Below are 27822 nucleotides of genomic sequence, written 5' to 3'. Positions count from 1 at the left end.
CGGGCGCCAACTTCGTGTTGCGAGAGCCAACGCCGAGAGCGCGTGAGAGAAAACGAACAGCCAGCCGGCGCGCTTCGGCAGCGCATTAACGGTGAGTGCCGATGTTCGGGCCGGGTTCGGGTTCCGCTGGGTTGGCAGCACGCGTTGCACAATGCGGCCGAGGCTCTCCAGTGTTCTGCTACGCGTTGCCCGGTTCGGAAGTAGGCGTGTGTGAGTCCGAGAGCGCGCGCTTGACGGTTTTCGGAATTTCGCGCGAGATTTTTTTTCGGGCATAATCGTCACTAATTACTAGGTGTGTTTTTTTAAGTTTCAAGAAACTCGGGAAAAAGGTTACAATTGAACGCGATCGACGAAACTATAAAAACAGATGCAAAGAGCGTTTGGTGACCGGAGTATTGATTGACAGGTTGGGCCAAACTGTCAGTGAGACCGGAAGTGGTTCCTTGATTTGCTTACGGGATCGGGATGTTACAACATTGAAGGTGTGTCAAAACAAGGTGCAAGTTATTACCAGAAATCAAAATATTGAAGAAGGTGGTTTGGGGACCGGTTATGACGAACAGTCAACGGGGCCGGAAGTGCGTTGGGAACGGAACAAAACATGTGCCAATAAATGTTGGAGAGAGCAAAATATTGAAGAATCTTTAACCTGAAATTCCTGCAAAAGGACAGGTCAGTGATAGCTAGTACGGTAGTGACGAGCCGGGCGTCGGTCAGAAGATGGAGCAGGTCATCAGCTGGAGTGAAGTGAAGAGCTTTCTCCCCGGTTATCAGCTGGAGTGCTAAGTGAGTGGGGGTGGCACGTGTCCCGATACAGCCCCCTCCACGCTATCGATTCCCGTTTATCGCGTGGTCGCTGGCTTCCGTTGATGGATGATTTATTATAGAACCGTTTCCCGTGGCATCGGGCCAGCAAAGTTTTCAACACACGGACCAGAGAGTGAGGGAGAGAACGTGCAGGCTGGCCGGATCCGGAAGTGGGAGGAAGGCGACTCGCACATACACACACGAGTGGGAGTGGGAACGAGCTCACCGAGGAAAATCGGTGCAAGGTGCAGCAGCAGTTGTTGTGATTAGAGTTGCCGGGATAGAGGAAATCCAGGCGCAGGAAGCAGGAAGAGATCATTTTGCAAGTGTGTCTAGAGAAGGAGGAAAAGCAAAAGTTTTGCTCTGTTTTTTATTGGTTTAATTTTTCGCGCTCGATGAGCAGCGGCGTGATTTAAGTTTCCGTTCGATGAGCTGAAAATTAAAAGAAAGTTTTTTTCCCCAAAGGGAAGGAATGAAATTAGTGCACAGGAAAAGTTTGTCCGAGTGAGATTGTTTTCGTTCAGTTTGGTTTATTTGTTTTTTTTTTTCGCTCCGGCATCGAGAAATCGGAAAATCGCAGCTCCTGATTCCGGCGTCGAGCAACGAACAAGTGAGTGTTTGCTTTTTTTGTATTCGTTTTGTTAGTTCCACAAATAAATTTAATAACGGAAATTGAAATTAAACGAGCGCGGAAAGTTGATCAGCAAGTGGTCCAGAGACCATGGCGGAGTTTTAAGGGGTAGCAATGTTTGGATTGCATCAAATTTTGGTGGGTTTTTATGTATTTCAATCTGTTTGAGGTTATGCGATACAGCCATAGGTTCCATAGACTGTTACAATTTGATGATTTCGATATTCTTTGAAGAGTTTGGGAAGTCAAAGTCACTTGGGTTGAGTTTTAGTCGATAACTTGAAAAAAGTGAGGCGTTTTCTATGCCGCTCGGTTTTCTTATCACTGGAAAAATCGATGTTGGTTGGTTTGGTGTAATTTGATCCGAAGCTTTGGCAACACTGCTCTAAGCTACATGAATAAAATACATATAAAATTTCATGGCAAGATGTTGTAAATTTGGCTGAAAATGACTTCCAGAGCGGACTATTTGTACCGTCATTTTTTTATTTTTATTACGAATTTAACCATTTCTCAGATTCTTCTCAATGAAACTTAATTCTGTTAAAAAGCCATCCTTTTTGGATGGCTCTAAATATCATGTTTTTAAACTACCTCTTTTTATGCATTCAAGCTCAACTTATGTTGATAATGTTGAATTATCGTCGCTTGTGTGCTATCTTGTGGCACGTCTTTTCTTCAAGATTAACCTTATTTTTTAAGTATTATTTTTTTGACCAAATTGGAAAACTTAAAATATAATCTAAAATTTAAAATACCTAATTAAACAAGGTTCTCTAGTGAAACCTATGGGTAATTCTCCGCCAACTCACACAGCAGTTGCCCCGATCCCTCTTCGATTTGCGTGAAACATTTTCCTAATGGGTAACTTTTGTCCCTGATCACGAATACGAGGTCCGCTTTTTGATATCTCGTGACGGAGGGGCGGTACGACCCCGTTCATTTTTGAACATGCGAAAAAGAGGTGTTTTTCAATAATTTGCAGCCTGAAACTGTGAGGAGATAGAAATTTGGTGTCAAAGGGACTGTTATGTAAAATTAGACGCCCGATTTGATGGCGTACTCAGAATTCCGAAAAAAACGTATTTTTCGTCGAAAAAAAACATTGAAAATTTTTTAAACTCTGCCATTTTCCGTAACTTGACTGTAAAAAATTGGAGAACATGTCATTTTAAGGGAAATTTAATGTACTTTTCGAATCTACATTAACCCAGAAGGGTAACCTTTTCATTTAGAATAAAAAAATTCATTTTAAAATTTCGCGTTTTTTCTAACTTTGCAGAGTTATTTTTTAGAGTGTAATAATGTTCTACAAAGTTGTAGAGCAGACAATTACAAAAAAAATGATATGTCAACATAAGGAGTTTGCTTATGAACATCACGAGTTATCGCGATTTTAGAAAAAAAAAGTTTTGAAAAAATTGGTCGTCGTCGATCATGGCCGTTCAAGGTCACCCGCGACAGACACGGACGACGAAACAAAGAGAAACGCAAAAAGTAACTACACTCTAAAAAATAACCCTGCAAAGTAAGAAAAAACACGAAATTTTAAAATGAATGACCCTTCTGAGTCAATGGAGATTCGAAAAGTACATTAAATTCCCCTTAAAATGACATGTTCCAAAAAAATTTACAGTTAAGTAACAGAAAATGGCAGAGTTTTTAAAACTTTTCAGTGTTTTTTTTTTCGATGAGTTGGTAGAGAATTACCCCTATTTTTCATATTTTAACAAAAATGTTTAAATTTGGAAGGTTTTATTTTGCAAGGTTCTATATAACCTCTTTGAGATATAATTTTACATCAATGTAGACTTTAATTTACACCAGAAAAGTGGTAAAATTACATATTTTCAGAGGCGAAATTACAATTTTTTCTGACATAAAAGATGTAATATTACCATTATTTTGCTTACTGTGTAGGTCTAATTTGCAAAAAAATGTCAAAATCTTGGCAAAAGTATTAATTTATCGTTTTGATTAAAAGCCTATCCATAGAATAAAAGCAACACCAATATTCCGTAATGTAAACAGTGACGTATGATTATTTTTACCAAATAACTCTAAACATTTTAAAGGGCCTTAATCAGTTACCAGGTTTTCTGATAAATCTGGTAGTGATGTTTTGTTGAGTTTAAATTTCATGATCAATCTAAATTTTGTTGATTGAACAAGTTTTGTGTTTGTTATCATTCAAAGTTACGCACTTTTGAAAAGTTACCTTCGTCATGATCGTGCTATCTCGCCGTAAGCCGATATGGGGCTAAATTGTGTTAATCAAATTTTTTCGACCTTCACAATCCTCAAAACTCGAATTCAAACTTTCAACAAAACCCCTTAAAACTCCGTGCAAAGTTGACACTATCTTGACACACCCCGCTTTTCCAACAAGTTGCCAAAGCAACATTTAGTCGGAGTTTAAATTTTTGATTTTAACACAGAACCTAAACAAAACTTGTTTGTTAATGTTTACATAGCGTGATCCAGTGTGATATCCGTGTAAAATTTGAATCTAACAACCAGACAACATGATTTTCTGCAATGCAGCTTTTATTGACAAAATTTGTATGGAATGTGGCAATAATGTGCGGAAATTATTTTTGTTTAACTTTCAAATGAAATCGAGTGGTAAATAGCTCAGTAGGAAGTGAGCAAACAATATTTTTTTGGAAAGTTTAAAAAAATAAGTTGTTTAAATAGTGGAAATGAGCAAATTGAATGGTACACATGAGAATTTTTCCCTTATGATTAACTCAGCACTTTGACGTACTCGTGCTATCTTGTTGTCTATCGCTTTTTGACGTTCCGAGAAAAACGCAATGCAATGAAAACAATAACACCATATTTCTGCATTGTCCCGAAGTTTTGGTGAATTTGGATGCCGTAGTCCCGAGTTGTAGTTACACATGTTTACGGTAGTCGGGCATGTACGTGTGTCAAACGCGTTCTGACCTGGAATTCCTTTTTCCAATTGTCGCAGTTAGATCAATTTTGCAAGGTGTGTCAAGATAGCACGGCGAGATTGAAACTTCTTTCATATTAGTTGTTCGGTTTTTATTGAAAATCTCAGGATTGAAATCGAATTTTGGGGATCTGTGAAGGTCAACTCAAATTGGCCTAAAATGCACGTGCGACACAATGGCACGAGCACGACGACTTGAGGTAGCAAAACCTATTCATTACTCCGATGCAAAGTTCCTGAAACCAACCTAGCACCAGTGAGTACCACTTGACCTGCAAGAGCAGCTAACTTGCCGGTTCGGATGTGCAGCGTGTTGGTTTTTCCTACAACCCGATAACCGCGCTCAAAACCAGGGATGCCAGATACACAGATTTGTCTGTGTTTCACAGACTTTTGAGCTTGTGCCAGACATTTTTTGAGGTGCACAGACTTTTAAAAAAACTTCATTAAATTAATATTTTGTAATCTTTTTTGTCGAAACTTATTTCGTTAGACTTCAAATGCTTAAAAACGCGATTTCTGATAGATTTCAATGACTGTGAATTGATATATTTGAATTTTAGACAAATGCACAGACATACACAGACTTTTTTTACAGACATTTTAAAAAACCAAGTGGCATCCCTGCTCAAAACTCACCTCTGCCAGTCCTGCTTTTTGCCGAGGTCGTTGTTTTTACCCCCCAGGAAACGACTCGGTCCTGCTAGGTGGAAAATCAATATTTTTAAAGCGCTCTCGGTGGAAAACTGCACCGGCACTTATGAGTGCGTGCGTTAACCGTGACTTAGAGTTACTTTGAAAATGTCTGCATGGTGACGGTGTGATACCTGGGTCGCGTTCCACCTGTCGTAACCTTACACCCAAGCGACGAACATCATGGCCCCCATCAGGTGCGTCAAAACCGTCATTGTGTGGGTTTTACGGTTGACTTGCTGCATGCATCCCGACTGAAAAGTGCTCTTCCCGTACCGATTCCGGAAGCACCGTGCAAAACAAGCCCAGCATTTTGACGATGCTGAAAAGAGTGCGCGGGCTCTCGGTTTGTTTTTGCTCTAGTGAAACTTTCATTCAACTGTGGCAATTTTTGATTGGAGTGCTGTCCTAGTGGAACGCCATGGAGTTGCATGGACGACACGCGGGATAAAAGTGCTTCAACCGTGCCACAATCAACTCCATCGTGTTATTTGGAACTGAGCTGGTGAACTCAAATCTCCGATACCCTAGTACGAGATAACTCTGGTATACGCTAACCCCGACAACGACTCCAAATACAGCGCTTTCACAAACAGGTGTGGAACAATGCCATCCTTTATTGTAGTGCTGGTCTCCCGAAATGCCTTAGATTTCCTTACACCGAACTGGACACTCTCTCCGAGAGTGGCGAAGAAACCTGTGAAATTCGTCACTGTTGGGCTAGCTTGCGTCAAGCTAAATTACCCAAATTTGGGTACATTTTGAGAAACGTCAGTTCCTCACTGACAATACATTTTGTTTACATTTTCTATTTTGTTTATGAGGACTTAACCTTAAGGTGAAGCCGTTGATCATTTTCGAAGAAAATTAATCATCAATATAAATTATTCTGTATTAAACTCAATTTAACGAATTTCAGCACCAAAAGGAATCAGCATGTGCCGGTTGTTGCCTTCTAGAAGCCACTGAAAGAATTTTTGATCTAAATCAAATGTGCTTTAAAATTTATATAATTTTGTGGCACAGTCATTGACGTCCTAGTTGGCAATCATTGATTAATGACGATTTCCATAGCTTTACAAGGAATCGGATAATCGTTACCAAAAGGAATCAGCATGTGTAGGGCACTATTCTAAACAACTTGTTGAAGGAATTTTGTCAAAATATTGAAAGCGACGCAAAAATTATATCTTTGAACGAAAAATCATGACAATGATGGAAGTCTTCACGTTAAATGTAAACAAACAGAAGATCCCGCTCTTTCCCACAGAAGTCTACGTTGAGTTTGAGCAGGTCGATTGCGCCACGCTAGCACGACCACGACAATCTGACGTACCAGCTCTGGAGTTGTAAATATTTGGAGAATCTTTGTTTGCCTGTCGGTTCTCCGAGTCGTCACCGATCGCAAACAACGAGATTCCTCGGCGGCTCGACGGCCTCAGATCTCGGCCAACAACAATCGCGCCGATTGTCAACTCCGCGGCGTTCGTCCTCTCGTGGCGTCTTAATCGCAGACACCTTTGCGGCCGTAAAGCCGCACTCAATTACGCCCCACGACTCATTAGGCGCACCCCTCCAGGACAACCCTGCGAGCACGACAACGTGTCCGCGGCCAATAAATCTCACTTGCCCAAAATCCAATTTAAAGTTGGGTACGCGACGACCCCGGTTCGAGCCCTGGGCCAGTATATCTGCTTTTTATTGTTTCTCCTGGTGCTGACGTGTGGCGGAACCCACCTCTTCGGCGGAGTTGGCGCGATTCTCCCGCGCGCGCAGCGCTCCGAAACCGAACTCCGAGTGCCATATTTCTTACGTTTATTATTATTTATGACGCTACCCGCACCGCGAACCTTTTTCTTCGGGTAGATTTTATTGCAAGCCGGGACCACCACCGGGTTGCTGCTTCTTCGCGGTGCGGACGGCACGGTTGTGCTAGGTACATTGTTATGGCACTTTACACCGCCGCCAGAACCTGTGCGCCGGTTTACGTCGTTATCCGCGGGGACAGGGATCTCCAGAGGTGGTTCCAAGGGTCGGCCAAAAAGGCTGGAACAATTTGAGCAAAATCAGCAAAACAAACTGAAACTTATCTGAGGTTGCTAAAGACAGTGAGCAAGAGAGTAACTCTCTATTTTTCCAGATTAGTTTAGAAAGAGAGTTGCTCTTTTGCTCTCTGTCATGCACCGACAAAATTCAACAGATCTCTCTTCTTTCTCTCATTCGCGTGATTTCGATACAATAAATTGAGGAGACTTTCTGTAGAGTTCGGGATGGGGGGTATCCAACCCTAGCTACGACCCTGGCCACCCCCCCGTTTGAACCCGGCAAGCTCATCCCAACTCGCGCGCGTAATAGCGCGATTGAAATGAATGAAATAATCAACTTCCATAAATATTGCCACACGCTCCTCAAGGAGGACGGACGGACGGGGGTTCGGCCACTTTGACAGCTGGCCGCGATAAGCCGTGTGCAATAGTTGGGTGACAATTACCGCCGGGAAGCAAAACAATGCACATCTGGGCCTTCATCTTGATAAGGCCGGGAAAGGAATTCTTGGGGTCCGGTTTGGCGCGTCCGCGCGATGGTGGCGAGATTTATGAAATATTTTTGCTCGTTAGCTTATAGAGCGCGGCGGGTCTGTCAGTTGTTGGGCAGGATCTCTAGCGGAACACTTCGAGCGCGGAACGATCAGCCCGCGAAAACAATGGTCGCCAGATAACGTTTGTTCCGAGTTCACATAACTTGTTTGGAGGGGGAAGACATTTATTAAATTGGCCGCAAATGGACGCGTTGGCCGATAGTCGATTTGCGATATTCGAGACTTCTGTTGTTCGTACACAAAAACAAAAGCACGCAATGTAAACAATAACAAACTTTGGCCGACCATGCTGTGCATTGCTCCAATTTTGTTTCAAGTTGGTTGCCGGAGTCCCGAGTTATAATTTTAAATGTATACAGTAGTCTGGAATTTACATGTGACAAAACGTCCGCTGACCGAATATCCTTGGGCAAATTGTCGCACTTGAAGGGTGTGTCAGAGTGACAATAATGCACTGAGTTTATCCGGTTTTGTTGAATATCTCAGGATTTAAATCGAATTTTGGGAATCTGTGAACGTCAAATAGTGGGTCGTTGCAAGCTAGGTGTTGAGTAGTGGTTCGCAAAACGGCCTCAATGTTGAACTGTCAAAGTGGAACCAATTTACTGTTCGCCAAAAGTAGAGAGTCATTGTTTATTTTTTTTTTTTTTTCAAGAATGAAAAATGTGTGGCTTTTGGGGACCTGGAGTTGAAATAAAGAAATCTAAGAAGGTTGAAGGCAAGATCGTCATTTTGTATAATTATTAGGGTGGGTACGGATTTTGAAAAGTTCTCAGATCAAGTTCTGGTGTGGTTCCCCTTGTAGGGCATACCCATAGAGACTCTCACGCCAAATTTCAGCTCATTTGGTTGAAAACTGGCTTGTCTCAAGCGGGTTCAAGTTTACATGGAAATTACTATGGGAAATTTTGAATTTTCATTCATTCGCTCCTACAGGCCTGGGGAAAACATGTAGAAACTTCTAGGATGGCCAGAAATGAGCGGAATCGTCTGGAGAACAACTTTCCCTAAGAGACCAGGTCGATTCGTTCAACCCCCATCGAGCTCAACGGCAATACATCCGGGGTTTTCGGAACCAACGGTTTTCCCCAGAAAAGCATCAAATTTTCCTTAGCATGCTATGAATGCTTGATGAACAGCGCGACGCCACGTGTCAAACAGCTACCACGTGATTGTAAAATTTGCACCATAACAGTTTTTTTCTTATTTGGAGGTTCAGAATACAGCTATATAGTATCCTGATCACCATGAATGATAATTCTATGGTTCAAAAAGTAATAAAAAGTATTTTTTTATAGGCGATGCTAGTCCACGTGGTAGCTGTTTGACATGTGGCGTCGCGGTGTTCATCAAGCATTCATAGCATGCTAAGGAAAATTTGATGCTTTTCTGGGGAAAACCGTTGGTTCCGAAAACCCCGGATGTATTGCCGTTGAGCTCGATGGGGGTTGAACGAATCGACCTGGTCTCTTAGGGAAAGTTGTTCTCCAGACGGTTCCGCTCATTTCTGGCCATCCTAGAAGTTTCTACATGTTTCCCCCAGGCCTGTAGGAGCGAATGAACAGAAATTCAAAATTTCCTATAGTAAATCCCATGTAAACTTGAACCCGCTTGAGACAAGCCACTTTTCAACCAAATGAGCTGAAATTTGGCGTGAGAGTCCCTATGGGTATGCCCTACAAGGGGAACCACACCAGAACTTGATCTAAGAACTTTTCAAAATCCGTACCCACCCTAATAATTATGGATGGAATTTGTTTATGGAGTCGATGTGGCTGTATTCATCAAGAATCTGTCTTTATTGTTTGATTCCGTTTGAAAACCTACTGTTTTAGTGAAAATCTTCTATGTTTGTTGCATCAGCTTTGCTAGAATTAGCAATGTTTATTTTGTTGGACCAGGACGAGCTGCAGGATTCCAAATCAGCCAGGGAATTTATTTGCGACATCGCAGAATGACACTCTTGCCGCAGTACTTCGTCACCCGTCAAGAAAACTCTTCTAACCGATCGAAACTTGAAAACACACACAATTTTCAAGCAAAAATGTAAAAAATTAGGCAAAATGAAACACATACTACTGATCATAAAACAGCTTATTTATCAGTAAGAAAAAAGTCATGGTAGTGCTTGAACAGCCTCCTTCTTTGTAAATGTAAACAAATTGGGACCATTCGAAAATCACGTTACGCATTCTCTCTATTCACCACCCAGATTGCAAGCTGCACAAAATGGCATCCTTAACTCAATTTGGCTCAAAATTCACGTGCGAGGAGATAGCAATATCACGACGTTTTGCCAGCTGTCAATTGAGTGGATTAGCAAATTGACGTTGTCGTTTCTTTGACGTTTCAAGACAAACGCTTTTTTATTTTTTTTTTTGGCCCTTGAATGAACACGAACGAGGGCACGCAATGTAAACAATAGCAAACACGTTTCGTTTGGTTGACTATTCTGAGCATTGTTCCAAAGTTTGGTTGAATTTGGCTGCTGGAGTCCCGAGTTATAATTACAAATGTTTATGGTAGTCACGCGGTGTACGTGTGTCAAACGCTTCCTGAAATCTGTTCGGTCATTTGTCGCACTTACAGCATATGGAGCCAAGTCCAATTCAAAACATGGTTCCGAAATTTGTTCGCATCAGTATCACCACCTAGCGTGGATGCCTGAAGTTACTACACTGTTAACTTTGAATATTATACAAGATAATGTTGTATAACACACGCTACAGGTCACGCGCACTAATCTGATTTTGAATAAGTGGCATAATTTTTGAATTGACCGTTACTACTGGTTTATTTTTGTTTTCAACTTATTCCCTAGCGTAAACGAGTTGCATACATTGTGTAAATAAGTAAACAGTCTCCTCAAATAGGGTTGGCGGTAATTGATATGAAAAATTACGTATGTTTATAAATTAAAATTTCTAAAATTCTTTGGGAGGGATAATGCGTGTTACAAGTTTTTCTTATCTTTCCATAAAATAAGTGTTTCGGTGTTACTCAACAGATGTCCAGTTGGCCTGGCTTCAGCCCCAGTCAGACCCGGTGGCTTTTTTCTAGTCAAGATTTGTCTTACCCGTCGGATGGGGAAGTGAACATTGGTTCAGACCTAATCTAGATCGTTAGCTTAGTCCAGGTGTAGGAGTCGTCCATGGGTCCTTCCTCGGTGGAGTCGCTGGTAGGCAGTTGGACTCACAATCCAAAGGTCATCAATTCGAATCCTATCGAGAGGAATGCATCAACCACCATACGGTAGATTAAGTAACGTTTTACCATTCGTTAACATGTCGAAGTAGTTATTGATATACTGATTAAACATATTGGCAAAAAATCTGATGACCTTAATTTGTACACCTTTGTTTGACAGCTAACAGGCGAAAAAACAATCACTTTGGGGACTGGAAACTTTGCCGTTCTCAAGCAAACTTTTAAAATAATATCCGGCAATTTTGGGAAAGACCGGCTCCGTGGTTTAATGGTTATGGCTTCTGCCTCACAAGCAAAAGGTTCAGGGTTCAAATCCCGGTCGGTACCTTTTAAATTTGGAATCAGGAATTGGAACTTTGAATATGAACAAAAACGAAACAGAATCAGGTGGGATTCGAACTCACACCTTCGGATTGATGGTCTGGGACTCTAACCAGTCGGTCATCTGAAGGTTATAAAACATGTTGTATTCTTCTCATATTAAATACGCTCTGATCCCTGATTTGCCTGAAGGGATTGGGAGTCTTAGGATAGATCAAGGATCCGCCTGGTGCTTGCTTCTATGTTAAGGCGGGGCCGAACAATGCCCAACGACCTCGGAATTTGGCCGCTAGGATCTCTGCCATTCTGAAATGGGTCGTTGGAAGCAGCGCGAGGGCTATCACCACCTAATACCCGGGACTGAGATAAGTTGTATCAGCATTCGGAATATACAAAGTCTGATACAATTTATATTTTCCCATAATTTCGCTACCGGTTAGCAGGTTTTGGATTGGACACACACACACACACACACACACACACACACACACACACACACACACACACACACACACACACACACACACACACACACACACACACACACACACACACACAAACACACACACACACACACACACACACACACACACACACACACACACACACACACACACACACACACACACACACACACACACACACACACCCGGAAATTTTGGGAAAGATCAGTTTCTCTTGACAACGTTGGCTAGCCGGATTTTTTTTTATTTGGCCACTGTTTGACGGATTTTTTGGCTGTATTTTGCAAGAGGAATCGGTCCACCGGTGGACAGATTTCTTTTCAGGAGGAAAACAATGCACAGAAAGCCGTCCACTGGGGAACCAGTTCTCTTGCCAATTTACAGCTATTGTTGAACGCCCAACTGTTGTAAGCCAACATCACGTGCATGATGAAATTACATGCTATTCCTCTTTACATTCATAATAAAATTATGCTGCAAAAATATTCAAGAAAAAACGAACCGACTTACGGTAGTTGTACTGTATACTGTTTACAAACATTATACGAGGCTTTTTTGACGTTATACCACTGTGGCGTACACGGTCAGCAGCGAACGGGCAAAACAGGCAACAAATGGGAAACCAAAGTGAGACCAGGAAAAAAAATCGCTTTTGTTCGAGCTTGCCTCTATATGCTTACAGTGAGTCAAATATTTGTCCGTACCCCCCCGTACGGGAAATGTTTGTGATATAAAAGTACATAAAATTCGACTAAAGTGCCATGTTTTATACATCAATCGACGCGGCAGAATGTCCTCTTTAAGACACTGTCATTGGATTTGCAAAAAACTTTTTCTTGAAAAATACAAAAATTGTTTACTGAAAAAAGTCAAAAAAAGAGGTCAAATAATTGTCCGTACCCCTAGTAAAAGTACAAAATCTGATCGATTTAAGTGAATTCATTTATGAAATGTTGTTTCAGTGTCAAATACTAGTACCTTTAGCCAGTTTGTGACAACTTTGAACTTCTGATAAGTTTGTTTAGTTAATTTATATTAAAAATTGGATTAAATTTAGTTTTTTAAAGTAAAACTTGTCAAAACATTAGTTTATAAACAACTATTTTTATAAAATTGCTATTTTGTGTTGTAAGAGTCTCTATTGAACAAGTTTCAACAATATTTGTTCAAAATATACATTGATTTCATCTTTTTTATTGACATTTTTCGACCAAAAATACTGTTTCGGAACAATACCGTTAAACAATCCGGATTGTCCCGGAACCGGTTCAACCCCTCGGAGGGAAATTTTGTGGTGATCAGATAGAGGACAAAAAAACCCACCTCTTGCAATTTGAAGCATCCAATTTCGTCCACTACAGCCCGATTACGATTCCCTAGTCTGAAATTTGAAATTTTCAAATTCCCCAAGCAAAACATTCTGACCCAGAACGGTACAGAAATTCTCAGCACGGAAAGTGAAAATTTCAAATTTCAGACTAGGGACTCGTAATCGGGCTGTAGTGGACGAAATTGGATGCTTCAAATTGCAAGAGGTGGGTTTTTTTGTCCTCTATCTGATCACCACAAAATTTCCCTCCGAGGGGTTGAACCGGTTCCGGGACAATCCGGATTGTTTAACGGTATTGTTCCGAAACAGTATTTTTGGTCGAAAAATGTCAATAAAAAAGATGAAAACAATGTATATTTTGAACAAATATTGTTGAAACTTGTTCAATAGAGACTCTTACAACACAAAATAGCAATTTTATAAAAATAGTTGTTTATAAACTAATGTTTTGATAAGTTTTACTTTAAAAAACTAAATTTAATCCAATTTTTAATATAAATTAACTAAACAAACTTATCAGAAGTTCAAAGTTGTCACAAACTGGCTAAAGGTACTAGTATTTGACACTGAAACAACATTTCATAAATGAATTCACTTAAATCGATCAGATTTTGTACTTTTACTAGGGGGTACGGACAATTATTTGACCTCTTTTTTTAACTTTTTTCAGTAAACAATTTTTGTATTTTTCAAGAAAAAGTTTTTTGCAAATCCAATGACAATGTCTTAAAGAGGACATTTTGCCGCGTCGATTGATGTATAAAACATGGCACTTTAGTCGAATTTTATGTACTTTTATATCACAAACATTTCCCGTACGGGGGGGTACGGACAAATATTTGACTCACTGTACATCAATTTTCAGGTTGTGTCAAGATAGTTTGACATGTTGAAAGTGACAAAAATGCACAGAGTTTTTTTCGGTTTTTATTGAATATCTGAGGATTGAAATCGAATTTTGGGGATTGGTTAATGATGTTCCCAAGTTAGGCCAACTTCAAGTGAATAACACCTCTCCCAACAACTCCACTTTAAAACCCTTCTTCAACTTGTAAATCGAGCACAAGTGTTCCCCTTACAAACGACATCTTGATCCAATTTCCGAATACATTCCCGACCCGAAACACCTAGCACGACCAAACGAGTAACTTCCGGATTCTGTGCGACGACGCTCGACTCCTCGACAAGTCCAATCGTGTTAAGAGCACGTATAAATTACACCCCACGTTCCGCACATACACTACAACCTCGGTCGTCGGTGCGGTGTGCTGGGTAATAATGATTACAATTGATTCGCTCGCATTACGGTCGACGAGTATTGGAAAGAGTATCGGGACGCGCCTAATGGCCAGTGGTTCCCACATTCGCGGAGAAGAGTTCACTTTGCGAGTTGCGATGAGCGAGTGAGTGGCAAAGTTTTGAATCACTGCCGAGCGGAGCGAGCAGTCACGATGTGACGTGCCGGCGCCGGCAAATGAATGATGAACCCCGCCATCGCAGCGAGGAAAGTAATACAAATGAGACCGGGCTAATGGAACTGCTCAGTCGTGGAGCACAGCTCATCGCCGATGAGTGTGCAGAAATGAGCGAGCCCACTCATCCCCACTCATCATCATCGATGAGCGCCAATACCGACTCGCGCGATAATTACCGCGACGGGATCTTCATGAATGGAACAAAAAACCAAACATAATTAAGAGCAAACAAATTATACGGTTTGTCTCCGTCCAGAGAAGAAGAGAGAGACGGCTTTTTATCTCTTTGTTTCGTCAATTTATTGTACACACTTTTTTTGTGCATTTGGTTCGCCGGGAAGAAGAAGCGCGAGCGAGTCGAGTAGTTAGCGAAGTCGACGACGATGACGGTTCGCGCGCGATCGACTTTGTCGACTCCGGAGACGACGTCGCAGCAGCGATCAAACGGTTAAGATTAGAGTCACAGAAGGAGGACTATGTAACTGAGTGTGGGCGCTGGAAAGAGATGAAGAAATTAATTTCTCTTTGGTTTCGCCCGGTCTCGTTTTCCGATCCATGGGTCGGTTGGAGCGGCGAAGAGTCCGGGGCGGGAAACCAACAAACAATCAATTAGCAGGCACTTTTTTAACGTTGTGCTTCATTGATTGGTTTTTCGTTAGCAAGTATTCTGGTATTCGCTCGTCGTGAACTGGAACCGACTGAGGGCATCGATTGAGGAAGGCCACTTTAGGAGGAATGGAAGAGGTTAACCGGAGTTGATTGAAAGCTAAACAGGGTTTTAATGTGCGTCATTCTGTCAAACTGTAAATATGTCAATCTGTCAAGCAGTTGGAGTCTGTGGCCATTCGGCGTGAATTGTTTACATTTCTAATGCAACATCGTGTTACGTAATGTAACGATTTCCATGAACAGCCTTTCGTCAGGAATTTCGTGAATGCTCCCCTTCAACTGTCAGTCATCTCATGGTTTTCTATTGTCAAATGCACCAGGTGAATTGTTGACATTTTTTCCGGATCTTTTCCGCAAGAGATCCGGCAGCAACTTTGTACTGGTTTGACGTTTTTGGAGGGTGCTGAAAAGTTTGGCTACTGCTTGCAAACAAGCAATAGAGTGACTTTGTTTATGTTTTGGTTTTTCTGGCACGGCCCTTCATTATTTTGTTATTGTTATTGTTCGCATACCTATGATATACAGTCTTGCAATCATCTTTCTTTTCTCTCTCTATCTTTATCGTTCATTCTTTTCGCGTGTATGTTTGAGTAAAATCAAAATATTATTGATGGTTTATCGCATCTCAGAATCCTCAGAATAGAGCAGACCACCTAACTTTTCTAAAAAATTCTTTTTTATAATGTCCTATCAACAAATGTAAACATTAAGGGAATCCCGCTTACTTCGATGGACATTGACATAAGGTGTGTGAGAGATACATTCAACGTTTATATTTGTTTGTAAAATCTAATAAAAACAAGTCCAGAAAAGTTAACTTTGTCGTATTTTTTCTCCAGTGAACTTTTGCCAGCAGTGACATAGCCTCACTTTTCTGCACCCCCAGCAAGCGTCAAACGCTTTAAACATTAATTCCAGATTTTTTTTTGAAAAGGTCCTATAAACCAAATTTTCAATTTTTTGCTTTTTGGGTGTTTTTGAATACACCTGACTCAAGGCGGTTCTAAAAACACCCAAAAAGCAAGAATTGAAAATTTGGTTTATTGGACCTTTAAAAAAGAAACTCTAGAATTTGACATTTCATAAGGGGAAATAAAAGTGAGGTTAGAACAATGTGTTAAAGGCATTAAGCGTTCATTTTATAAATCTTTGTTTCATCTTACTTCCCTAAAATGTCCAAACCCCGCTTGAACAGAACATCCGTTTCATAACCTCACACCAATGACCTCTCGAATCTGGCTGCTGGTCGCTTTGTGTTTGCCAAATCCGAACCCCGCGTAATCCGTAATTATGTACACAGGGGCTCTCTTCAGCTCAATTCCGGTAGGGCCGACCATCTCCGGCAAAGGTGAACGATAGTCTCGAGGGCTTCGCGGCGCGCACGATGAATGTCTCAATTGAATCAGGAAAAGGCCGGAATCCGTGCACCGTAATTTACGGCTCTCTCTCGGTCGTTGGCGAAGCGAAATCCGGGCCACCCCAGAAAACTGGAGCTGGTCAACCGCAAGACGCGAAGAAAAAAACTTTATCTTAACTTAATTTGGGAACGTTTCTTCTGTCCCCGCACCTCCCGTCGTCTTCGACAACAACTCTCTTAAGTCCCGGGGCCGTCCCGAATCAGCTTGTTTTGATCCTTTGTAGAACACGAGGATTCGCCTCGCCATCCTTTTTTTTTTTGCACCGCCCAGCCAGCCAATTCTTCAACAAGTGAGCCCCGCGAAGTGCAAGTTTCAACCGAGTGATGGATAATTGTATAAATTACCGCGTCTCACCCCTCTGGACGGTTTAAGCGAAGAGGTCCCGCAGGGACCTGTCCGGCCGAAGAAGTTGTCGCCGAAGCATCAAAAACATGACCATTTGGTGTTGCGGGTTTCCAATTTCGGGGTCCCGGAGTCGACAGACGAAGCTGTTCAATATTCAGCATTGCTTAATTTGAGCTGCCGCCGCTTCTACCAGGAAGGGGGGGACCCCCAAAAAGGAGTCCTTCACATGGTTGGTGTTGACAACTGGTCCGCTTGATCTGCGGAGAGTTGGCAGTTTCGGGTCATGAATATGCATGCCAGCACCGGTCAGTCAGTCAGTCAGCCGGTGATGGTCCGCATTTTTTTGGGGATGCGGTGTCTCCGCAGGTACACCTTTTGGACAGGTCTTTGAGCGCACTCTTCTTGGCGAGGACTCCATTGCAGTTCCTGTGCAGCAGCTTGACGTCCAACTGCGCTCCGGCCGCGGTTCGGCAATTTAATTAATGTCAACCTGCGGGAGAGTCTTGGAGGATTCCTTCGAGGGGACCGACTCGAGGAACTCCTGGTAACGAGTTATTTGGAATGAGGCCTGGGAATCGATGTTTGCAGACGAAATGATCGATTTGAACGCATTGTTACGGGTAGTTCAATTCATAATCTGATTAGATTTTTGAATACGTGACTCGATCATCTCCGGTATTGATCGCAGCTCAAAAAGAAAGATCATGAACGAGATTCCCCCAACCATAAAAGTTTAATTTTATGGTTCACCGATTGTTTTTCCCAGCGTGGACACAATCACACGGCTCGTAGACTCCCAAAGACGGTGGAGGTGAAGGCGCGTCGCCCGTGGCAATTAATTTACACCTAACCTCAACGCAGAGTACGCGGAGCGCGTCACGACGACATTCCGTTAGCGACCTCGGTTCTAGGAAGCGTCGGTCGGTCGGTCGGAATTTTCGGGCGGCTCTCCTATAAATAAAAAAAGAATAAAATCCATTATTTTTAGCCGTTTCGGGCCTGAAAACGTGGGCCCAACAATGGGCCCATATATATTCCGCGCGCGCGGGGTAAACCTTACGCGCCTCGCGTTCGTCCGCGAAACGCGGCCCAACCTGGCCAGGCGCAACGGAAAATAATATTTATTTTCCTCTAATTATCACTTATTTATTTGTTTTTTTCCTCCTCCTCCTCTCGCGTGTGTGCTTCGCATCGTTATCTCGAGGGAGCCAAAATATTTTTAAAGCAGACTTGGCTGGCCGGTCGAGACCGGCTCCCGGAGTGGACCCCCGGAAGAATCCCCTCCGGAGTGAGCGAAAAGCGATTTCCTCGGCTCAGATAAACACCAGTCCGATTCCCCGAGGGCCGACCCCGACGAGGAGTGAAATATTATTCATTGTTTGGGGGGGCCCGTGGGCAAATTGTTGACTGGGTTCTTTTTTTTTTTTTTTTTTTTTGTTTTTTTGGGAAATAAATTGATAAATGGACTGGAGTTGCCGAAGATTGGCGCGAAGGTTTCCGTATCAAAAGTTTCGTGCAAGACCAACATTCGGCATCATTAGTGCCAATTCAGTGCATCAACAAACAGAAATCGAAACTTTGCCGAAGAACGCAAAGCGATTCGACTTATCTTGAAAAGGTACAACACACAGAAAAAAATCAATTCCCGTAATCGTGAATTAAATTCACGAACGTGAGATCCACGAAGGAATTTATTCATGAGTATGGTGCATTTGCACCATAAACGTGAATATATTCCTTCGTGGTTCTCATAATCGTGAACTCCGAAGAGGACTTGTGTACACGCTGTGCATCTCACATCCACAAAGAAGGTTGCCAGATAAATGCTAGAAATGCAAGATTGTACACTCAAACCCCGATGGTTTGACACCAACTGTTGTCAAACGAACGGGGTCACTTTTTAGTTTGACACCCCTTTTACACGGAGATCGCACACACTACCAATGTTTGTTTTGATAGTGTGCGTGAACGCCGTGTAAAAAGTGACAGTTCTTCACTTTTTAGTTTGACTTTGACCAACCAACGGAGTACAAACTAAAAAAGTGTCAAACGAAAAAGTGTCAAAAAAAAAAAAAAAAAAAGTATAATAATTTAAATTACGAACCATGGTTTCAACATTTTAAAGAAAAAAGTGGTGTAAAATGTAAATACATTTGTCCAGTCGTTTTGTCATCATTAATTTCCAAAATATCTATGTTATGACGAAAATTTACTTTTTTCGAAAAATATTTTTTTTGTGTGATTTCATAAAAATTCAAAACATTTTTAAACAAGCCAAACATGCTAAATATGATTATCAATGCAGAAAAATGCATTTGAGATTGTTTTCAGTAGATAAGACTCCTATTTTCATGGAATTTTTGAAGTTTTTTTTTTGCAAAAATATTGTTTTTGCTCCTTGATTTTTCAGACCAATTTTGATGGGGGGGACATAAACTTTGACAAATATTTGCAACGGCCTTATTACTTTTGAAAACATCGAGGTATCGACGGATTTTTCTTTCGCATAAAAAACAACCTTCCGTTGGACTGTTCATTGGTATTTCATGAAAATTTAAAAAGTTTTCAAAGGAGTTCAAACATGCTAAATATGATTATAAACGCGGGAAAATGCAGTTTAACTGATTTTCAGTTGATTAATCTATAATTTTCAAAAAAATTATTAAATTTTTCGAAGAAATTTTTTTTTTACCCCTTATTCTTCAAGGTTGGCGAAGGGGGGGGGGGATCTCAAGATACGGATTTTCGAATAATTGCATAGATCATTTCAGCTCCCAAATTTGTAATGGGCAAAGTTTCATCCAAATCAAAAAATTAAAAACAGTTTTTTGTTTTGCAAAATTCTAGAGGATTGCTCTAAGGCAAAGCATTGTAAATGGGTCAATGTGAGTTTTAAAACAAAGAGTGTAGCATGCTCACTCGTCATCAAGGATGCCAAATTTGACTTTGTTTCACAAACATTTGAGCTTGTTTCAGACATTTTCAGAGGTGCACAGACTTTTTTAAAAATCTTCATTAACTTGACGTTTTATAAACATATCAACCGAAACTTATTTCGTTAGTCTTCAAATGCAACGCAATTTCTGATAGATTTCTTTGACTGTAAATTGATATATTTAATTTTTTGACAAATGCTCAGACATACACAGACTTTTTACAGACATTTCAAAAAAATCCAAGTGGCAGCCCTGCTCCTCATGTAAACAACTACTGATGTGAGCAGGGTACAATCTTTGTTTACGAACCCTCGTTAGCCCATTTACACTGTTTTGCTAGATATAACCATTCTCTGAGAAAGTTGGCTTGAAGTATTGATGTATGCCAGCTATTCTCAACCTTCTTCAAGGCTAGTACCTCCTGATGTTTGCAATCAGCACCATAACCTCACCTTTTCGATTCCACCCTTAATCGTCAAACCACACCAATTTGATGTAAGGAATAGATCCGGCAACAAATTTTACGCTTGAGGGTCGAGTCGAAAAATGTAAAGAAATCACTTCGTGCATCAGCTTCAATTTCAATATTTTGACATTGTTGATAGTCTATTAAAAAATGTGTTGTTAGCAAATCAAAATTTCTCCTACATTTTATTTTCTTCTATTTTGCCAGCAATATGTGCAGTCAACGATGTAAGAATCTTCATGAAATAAAAATCTTTTGACTCTCATCAAGTGAAAAAATCGGAAGGGAACATGGTTCTACAATTTCGCGCACGAAAATTTTGTATAAGAAAACACAAAAAATTATCATCGGGACTATTCGGCGGAACACGTCCAAAAATGACCTGTCAGAATTCGATGATGAAAAATGTTTGTAAACAAAACAAAATAAATTAATTCAAGTGGTGCTACCAATGAGATTCACGAAAAATCATCTACTGATTGATTTTTTTTTCAGAAGTTCGTGAGCGTATCTCGTAGGGTGGGTACGGATTTTAAAAAGTTCTCAGATCAAGTTCTGGTGTGGTTCCCCTTGTAGGGCATACCCATAGGGACTCTCACGCCAAATTTCAGCTCATTTGGTTGAAAACTGGCTTGTCTCAAGCGAGTTCAAGTTTACATGGAATTTACTATGGGAAATTTTGAATTTTCGTTCATTCGCTCCTACAGGCCTGGGGAAAACATGTAGAAACTTCTAGGATGGCCAGAAATGAGCGGAATCGTCTGGAGAACAACTTTTCCTAAGAGACCAGGTCGAATCGTTCAACCCCCATCGAGCTCAACGGCAATACATCCGGGGTTTTCGGAACCAACGGTTTTCCCCAGAAAAGCATCAAATTTTCCTTAGCATGCTATGAATGCTTGATGAACACCGCGACGCCACATGTCAAACAGCTACCACGTGATTGTAAAATTTGCACCATAACATTTTTTTGTCTTATTTGGAGGTTTACAATACAGCTAAATAGTATCAGGATCACCATAAATTTTAATTCTATGGTTCAAAAAGTAATAAAAAGTATTTATTATATGCAATGCTAGTCCACGTGGTAGCTATTTGACATGTGGCGTCGCGGTGTTCATCAAGCATTCATAGCATGCTAAGGAAAATTTGATGCTTTTCTGGGGAAAACCGTTGGTTCCGAAAACCCCGGATGTATTGCCGTTGAGCTCGATGGGGGTTGAACGAATCGACCTGGTCTCTTAGGGAAAGTTGTTCTCCAGACGATTCCGCTAATTTTTGGCCATCCTAGAAGTTTCTACATGTTTTCCCCAGGCCTGTAGGAGCGAATGAACGAAAATTCAAAATTTCCCATAGTAAATTCCATGTAAACTTGAACTCGCTTGAGACAAGCCAGTTTTCAACCAAATGAGCTGAAATTTGGCGTGAGAGTCCCTATGGGTATGTCCTACAAGGGGAACCACACCAGAACTTGATCTGAGAACTTTTTAAAATCCGTACCCACCCTAGTATCTCGTCTCCTCTCTTTTTCGTGGGTGAAAAAAGTTCGCAACTGAAGAAGATTCTTTTGCGATCATATCATCCCTGTTGTCATTGATGATCAAAATTTCGATTTCTTTTGGATTTTTCTCAGAAAGTGTTCCCAGTTGATCAAAAACAACACTTTTAGAATTTTGAAGTGTCTTGAAGATTAATACATTTCATTCTCGCATATGTTTTGTTTTGCTCGCCTTATTCTACATCCTCCTTCTGCTAATCTCTGTCCATAGAAAGACTGTCTTGAACGCACATCTTCAAATTCTTCACGGTTCAACGCGCTTCGCCGCGCTTGATCCAATCCACAATTCCCAAGAGATATCGAAGAAGAAAAAATCGGTCACTTTTCTCCGGTCTTCGGTCTTGCCATCTCCTCCCAGAGGGTATCTGCAAACCGCTGCTCGCCGCGTTATGAATAATTTAAAGTTAATTAACTTTTTATTCTCGCGGGATTCTCTCCCATCGTCCGCCTTCTCCTCTTCAGCTGATCTCTGGTCGACATCGATTCCTCTTCTTCATTATCTCGCGCGCGCGAACAACGTCTTTGCTGTTGATTGCTCATTTAGTTGCCGAGTTGTTGTTGCTTCTTCTTCTTGTTCGGGTCGAGCGATCGCTGAAGAGCCCAATCAGCCGAATCATGGTGTGAGATGGGATCGAGAGAGATAGAAAAAAAATCGGTATCAATATCATAAATTTCCTTTATTAGATGGGAAATATTGACTGTCCGCGATGTGGTTGCTTGACTGTTGAGAATTTCTCTGAAATTTTTCTTTTTTTTTCGGGGACTGGGCCTGATAAGGGTGCGTCAACAAAACCGGTCAATATGGAGTTGTTGGCGTCACACGTGTGGAGGCTCCAAGGTGAGCGAACGCTTATCAAAGTGACACAGATCTGACACGGGACGGCAAAACGGCACACATACACGGTGCAGTGCAGCTAAACAGCGGGATGACTAATTGGAAATTGGGTGGAATCCGGCGTGCTACACCCAAAGCTGGCGAGTGTGACGAGAGATGTCAATGAAACAGTGACGTTGAAGCCTGTTTTAAAGCAGCGTTAGCACTTCTGCGTTGGATTTCATTTTCTGCGACTCCGACAAACTTGTCAGTGGAGTCCGACAATCCCCGTTTGAGTGTGTACACAAACTCAAACGTGTCCAAACACTCACGGTCACCACAGAAACCACACGAACCTATTAGACACGACTGACTTCCATTTGTGTGCACAATAGAGAGAGTCCCGTGCTTTGTTATCGATACAAGCGCTGGCAGTCCTTCATAAGCCTGGACGACGACGACGGAAGCTCGGTCTTGCCCGGGACAATTGACAGGCTTAGAAAATTTGTTCACCCATCGTCCGGGCGAGCATGTGGGTGTGTGCGTGTGCAACTCCGGAATCCTTTCTATTTCTCCGTCGGACTCTTTCTTTTTTTCGGGCAATCATTGCTGAATGGGATCCGAGCCCGGCAGGAGGGCCCCGGGAATTAGCTCCATTTGGGTGTGTGTGTGTGTGCGAGCTTGGTGACGAAGGATTGGAGAAGGAGCAGCTGGGGAGGGATTCATCCATTCTTAGTTCGCCTAATACCGTAATGAATTGAGTGGCCTGGCCCGCAGAGAAGGAGGACCTTGACAGGATTTGGAACGCTTAAACACGAGTAAATTAAATTAAAATCGTCCGGGAGTCGAAGAAGGCGCACGGCTCGGGCAAGGTGGAGTGCCGGTTGCTTCCTTTGGCCGGATTAGAGGTCGACCTTCTTGCCTTGTTCCAGCAGGATTGATTGGCTGCTGGCACTCTGGGACGTGTGACATGTGAATGGAGGACGGTTTCCTGGTCGGCCAGTGTGTGTGATGTTTGAATGCGTTTGTCATTCAGGAAATTGAACGCTTTTAAGCCGGATTAGGCGTGTACAGCTGTAGGCTTGTATCGAGTCCGTGGTTACAGATGTCATAATAGGTTCGGACCGCATTGCCTGCACAGTATGTCTTTCACCTGTGTACTGAGGACGGCTCAGCCGGAATTACATTTGGATTAGTGCTCAAGAACAAAAAGCAAGAATTTCAGTGCCAGCGAAGCTTAGCGGTAAAAGCAATCGTGGGCAAAATGCATCAACCTCATTTCAAGCAGATTACCCTTAAATTGCCAGGAAAAAAAACCCCGATTCCGAGCAATTCCCCGCAATCCCTCAACGTGAGAATACATCACGTTTCGAGTATTTTTTTATGATCCGACCTCCTCGGCGTCAACGCCGTCGATGCGGCCACAATTATTCAGCAGCTGCCCGAAAATCTCCAGAAGATTGCCAGCGTCCCTCGTCCCCCAAAATCGCGTCCTTTTCAGGTGTGCTTTGAAGAGCTTCTAAGCATCCGGATCAATCGACGGTGACGATTTCGGCGTTCCTGGTTTTTCCTGGAAGCTTCTATTTTATATTTGAATCGTTTCGCAGACAAGTCAGGGGAAAACCGCTCAAAGCAATGAATTTCTACCTAGGCTTCTCTTATCTTAAGGTGCGAGGCACCAAAGACGTAGGAGGATTCCGGGCACGTGCTCCGCCGGCTTCCACCTCTTATCGGATCTCGCAGAAAAGTGACTCGAAATTTGCTTACAATAACACTTTTCGCCCGGACTCGGGCCTATTAGCTCTCTTTCACTCATTCTTTGAAAAAGGTTTCAACAGATTCCGTTTCTGGAAAGTCAGTGGTGGAAAAATCATGTTTACAAACTTTGACAGATTAAAGCAAATTTCGAGAGGATTCCATCGCTTGTGCTGTCACTTTTCGCAAACGGCAAATGTTTGTAAACAATAGGAAAACAAGTGTTAAGCAAAATTACACAAAGAGATTGTTGTAAATTTCATTTACTTATTGATTCATCATGAGTGTAGAATCCAAAACTGGGCAGTGCTCGTCCAAGAGAATAATGGCCTCAAACTGAGAGAACACAGCTCGATATGGGCGAGAGAATTGTTCCCTCGAGGATCATCTGCAAAAAAAAAGTTCTTCCGTCGTTGTCGTCCACGAGTATCGAACCTTTGACATACTTACCCAATGACTTAACTGCCTCAGAAGTCGATGTATGAGCCTTCAATAATATTTAAGGGAATGATTCTCTAGATTCTGAATTCTGGATTTAGTGTGAACTTTCGAAAGATCTGAAGATTGCAAAAAACTGTACAAATTTGGCATCCCTGCTATCGTGGAAATAAAAACTGACAACCCTTTCATAGAGATCTCCACGGTTTCTCTCACGCACACCATGGTTCTGTTTTCAAAGTATTGTTTTGGTGATTGGCCGAATTCCAAGCAGCTGATTTTGACGTTTCAATTTGACTACCCCCACAAGGGATGTGATTGGCTGAATTTCAAGCACGTGGTTTAACAGCTGGTCCAAATTTGTAAACAATCCAACACACTCTCATGCGTGGATACCTCTATTTTTGTGACGTTTGTGAGAACTCCGCATTCAGGAACATTTCTTAGATCAAGCTAAAACTGTCCCACAAACAGAAACGATCTTTTCAGGACATCCCATATCTGGCACCGAATTAGCGCCCCCGCCACCAACCGTCCGTCCGATTGTCGGCCGTCATCGCCACCGTGTTGAAAGATAACACTGGCTGGTTCCCCAAAATCCGACGGTGCGCCCAAATCTAGGCCAACGAACCCAAACCCATCTTCACCCCAGCCCATTGCGCGACGAAGAAAAACTGCTTATTGATGGCGAAAAGAGCCTTCCACCTTCGCCGCCGGAAAAGTCCCGGGGCCGCACCAAAGTTGGAAATTGGAATCGAATTGTGGCAATGGGGCTGGGGGTTCGACCTAACCTAACCTACAAACACACTGTCGGAGCGCCGCCATGTGATGATGCAAATTTGAATGTTTTTGCTGACACGACTCCAAGAGGACGCTCTTCCGGTTCTGCTGCGCTGCAGTGCCTTTTCCTTCGCCACGAGATACGGTTGGAAGTTTTATTCAAATTTCGATCGATTTCCCCCTCTAAACGAGAGTGAGACAGAGCAGTTCCGAAATTATGTGTAGGTGAAGGGAATCGGAGGAGTGGCGGAGATTCTAATCCTCGCAATCAATCTTGGAGTTGTTTGGCCGGGATCGATTTGGGAATTTGGGGAACGAAACGAATTTCTAATGAGGTCGGGGCCCGGAGGTTGTTTTGCTGTGGGAAATTAAAGCGCACGTTTGAGGTTATGCTTGGTGGTTTTTTTTCAGTGGGGTTCTTGCAGAGAGTGAAACTGTTTGGAAAATTAAGTAAAGCTGGTTTGAAGCTGGTATTTTTGACTGGTTTTGAACCGGATTGCTGAAGGAGTGTTCTTCAATTACGTAACGCAAGAAAGGGACACTTTGTACGACCACAAAGGGTTTACCTGGCGGAAAGAGTTTTGCTTGACAGCTCAGATCCCCTGATTTCAATCCTGAGATATTCAATACAATCCGAAAAAACTTCGTACATTGTTCTCACTTTTTATACGAAAGAAGTTTCAATCTTGTCGTGCTATCATGACACAGCCCGAAAATTGATGCAAGTGCGACAAAGTGTTAAGGGATTTCAAGTCAGAACGCGTTTGACACAAGTACAGAATGGTTAACCAAACAAAACGTGCTTGTTTTTGTTTACATTGCGCGCCCTCGTTTTTGTTTATTGAAGGTCAAACATAAAAACGCGTTTTTCTCGGAACGTCAAAAAGTGACAGCACGGCAGCGTCGAATTCGTGTCAAACCATCGAGGTTTCAGTGTAAAGTGACAACTGATTTGTTGACCACCGAAAACACGAATCACCACGTGACGTTTAGAGCACTTTACGCTGAAGGAAGATATCCAGTACTTATAAATTCCTTTTGACGCAACCTTTTGGTCATTCCGTACGGGTTCATCATGTGCAGTAGGTACGACAGAGAGCATCAAACGGACTCATGTAACTGATTCCAACTGGTAGTGGTTGTCCAGCATTTCACTATTCGAGACCGGCTCAGCGAAGTTCAACCAAAATGACATTTCATTATTTGCAGGCAGTCCTAACAAAAGCGGTACCGTTTGTTACGAATTTTGAGCGTAAACAAAGCCACCCATCAAGATCTTTGTCAAAATCTAAAGAATTCTTTTTGAAGTCGACTACTGCCAAAGGTAAACAATTTGGCATCACTGCAAAACCATTGGCAGCACTGCCGATGGTCAGCGAACGCATCGTAATGAATTCTTACTGATGTAAGACGTAGCTGTCCTGCTCTGCATGTGCGTAAACAAAGGCTGCTGCACCGTTTGCATCGTCACTGGATGAACCCAAAAACGTAAACAAATCCGATAAGTACACTGGCTCAACAAGAACGGAGAAAGGGGAAAATACCTCACCAGCGGCGGTGCGTCGTCATCGTTTCAAGTCAAGCCAAGCCCCATGGGAAATTTGTCAAAAAGTAAACTTGTTTGTACAGCGCAGTATTGCGCTTCCCAGCAAATTCAAGCAGCAGTCAAATTCCAATTGCGATAAGCCAACCGAGCAGAAGGAGCAACAAACCCCGGGTAAAATGAGCAAATAATAGCTAACGATATCCAAGAAAGAGAGGGAGCGAGAGCGAGAAAAGGAAGAATCGCTGCGGAGTTCGCGGAAGAGAAACCAATCAATAATGCAAACACGTAGCACGCAAAGGCCGCTCTCCATGCTCCGAGGACGGATCCGGCCGCAATCAGAATTCAAACAAGCTGACAGTTTCTGACTTTCCCTCTCTCTCTCGGGTGGTTGGAATGCTGCTGCTTTCGGGCGTGTAAATAAACATTTCCGATAAAAGTTGACTACAAACGGCTGCGAAATTTTTTAAGCCGAACCCCTTTCGAATCCGCTTTACTTTCGACGCCGATTCCGGCGGCGATGACAGCGTGCGGCGTCAGAAAGGTAAAGATAATAGTGGATTATGTTGTTTACTTGAGGAATTATCTTTCAACATAAGTTACTTTTGGGTTTG

The 27822-nt window shown here is 42.2% G+C and overlaps 1 protein-coding gene across 1 annotated transcript in view; it reads left to right on the top strand.

The window, feature by feature from the left end:
* Positions 1-204: 204 nt before the first annotated feature.
* Positions 205-27822, top strand: part of LOC120418765 (uncharacterized membrane protein DDB_G0293934) — a 220584-nt gene continuing 192966 nt past the window's right edge. Inside the window, exon 1 of the mRNA XM_039581242.2 lies at positions 205-1417. The gene's annotated coding sequence lies outside the window, so the exon portion shown is untranslated. The remainder of the gene's footprint in view (positions 1418-27822) is intronic.

The sequence above is a fragment of the Culex pipiens genome, chromosome 3 (assembly GCF_016801865.2).
Source record: "Culex pipiens pallens isolate TS chromosome 3, TS_CPP_V2, whole genome shotgun sequence".
Classification (NCBI taxonomy): domain Eukaryota; kingdom Metazoa; phylum Arthropoda; class Insecta; order Diptera; family Culicidae; genus Culex; species Culex pipiens.
This window is presented reverse-complemented; position numbering and strand designations above follow the sequence as displayed.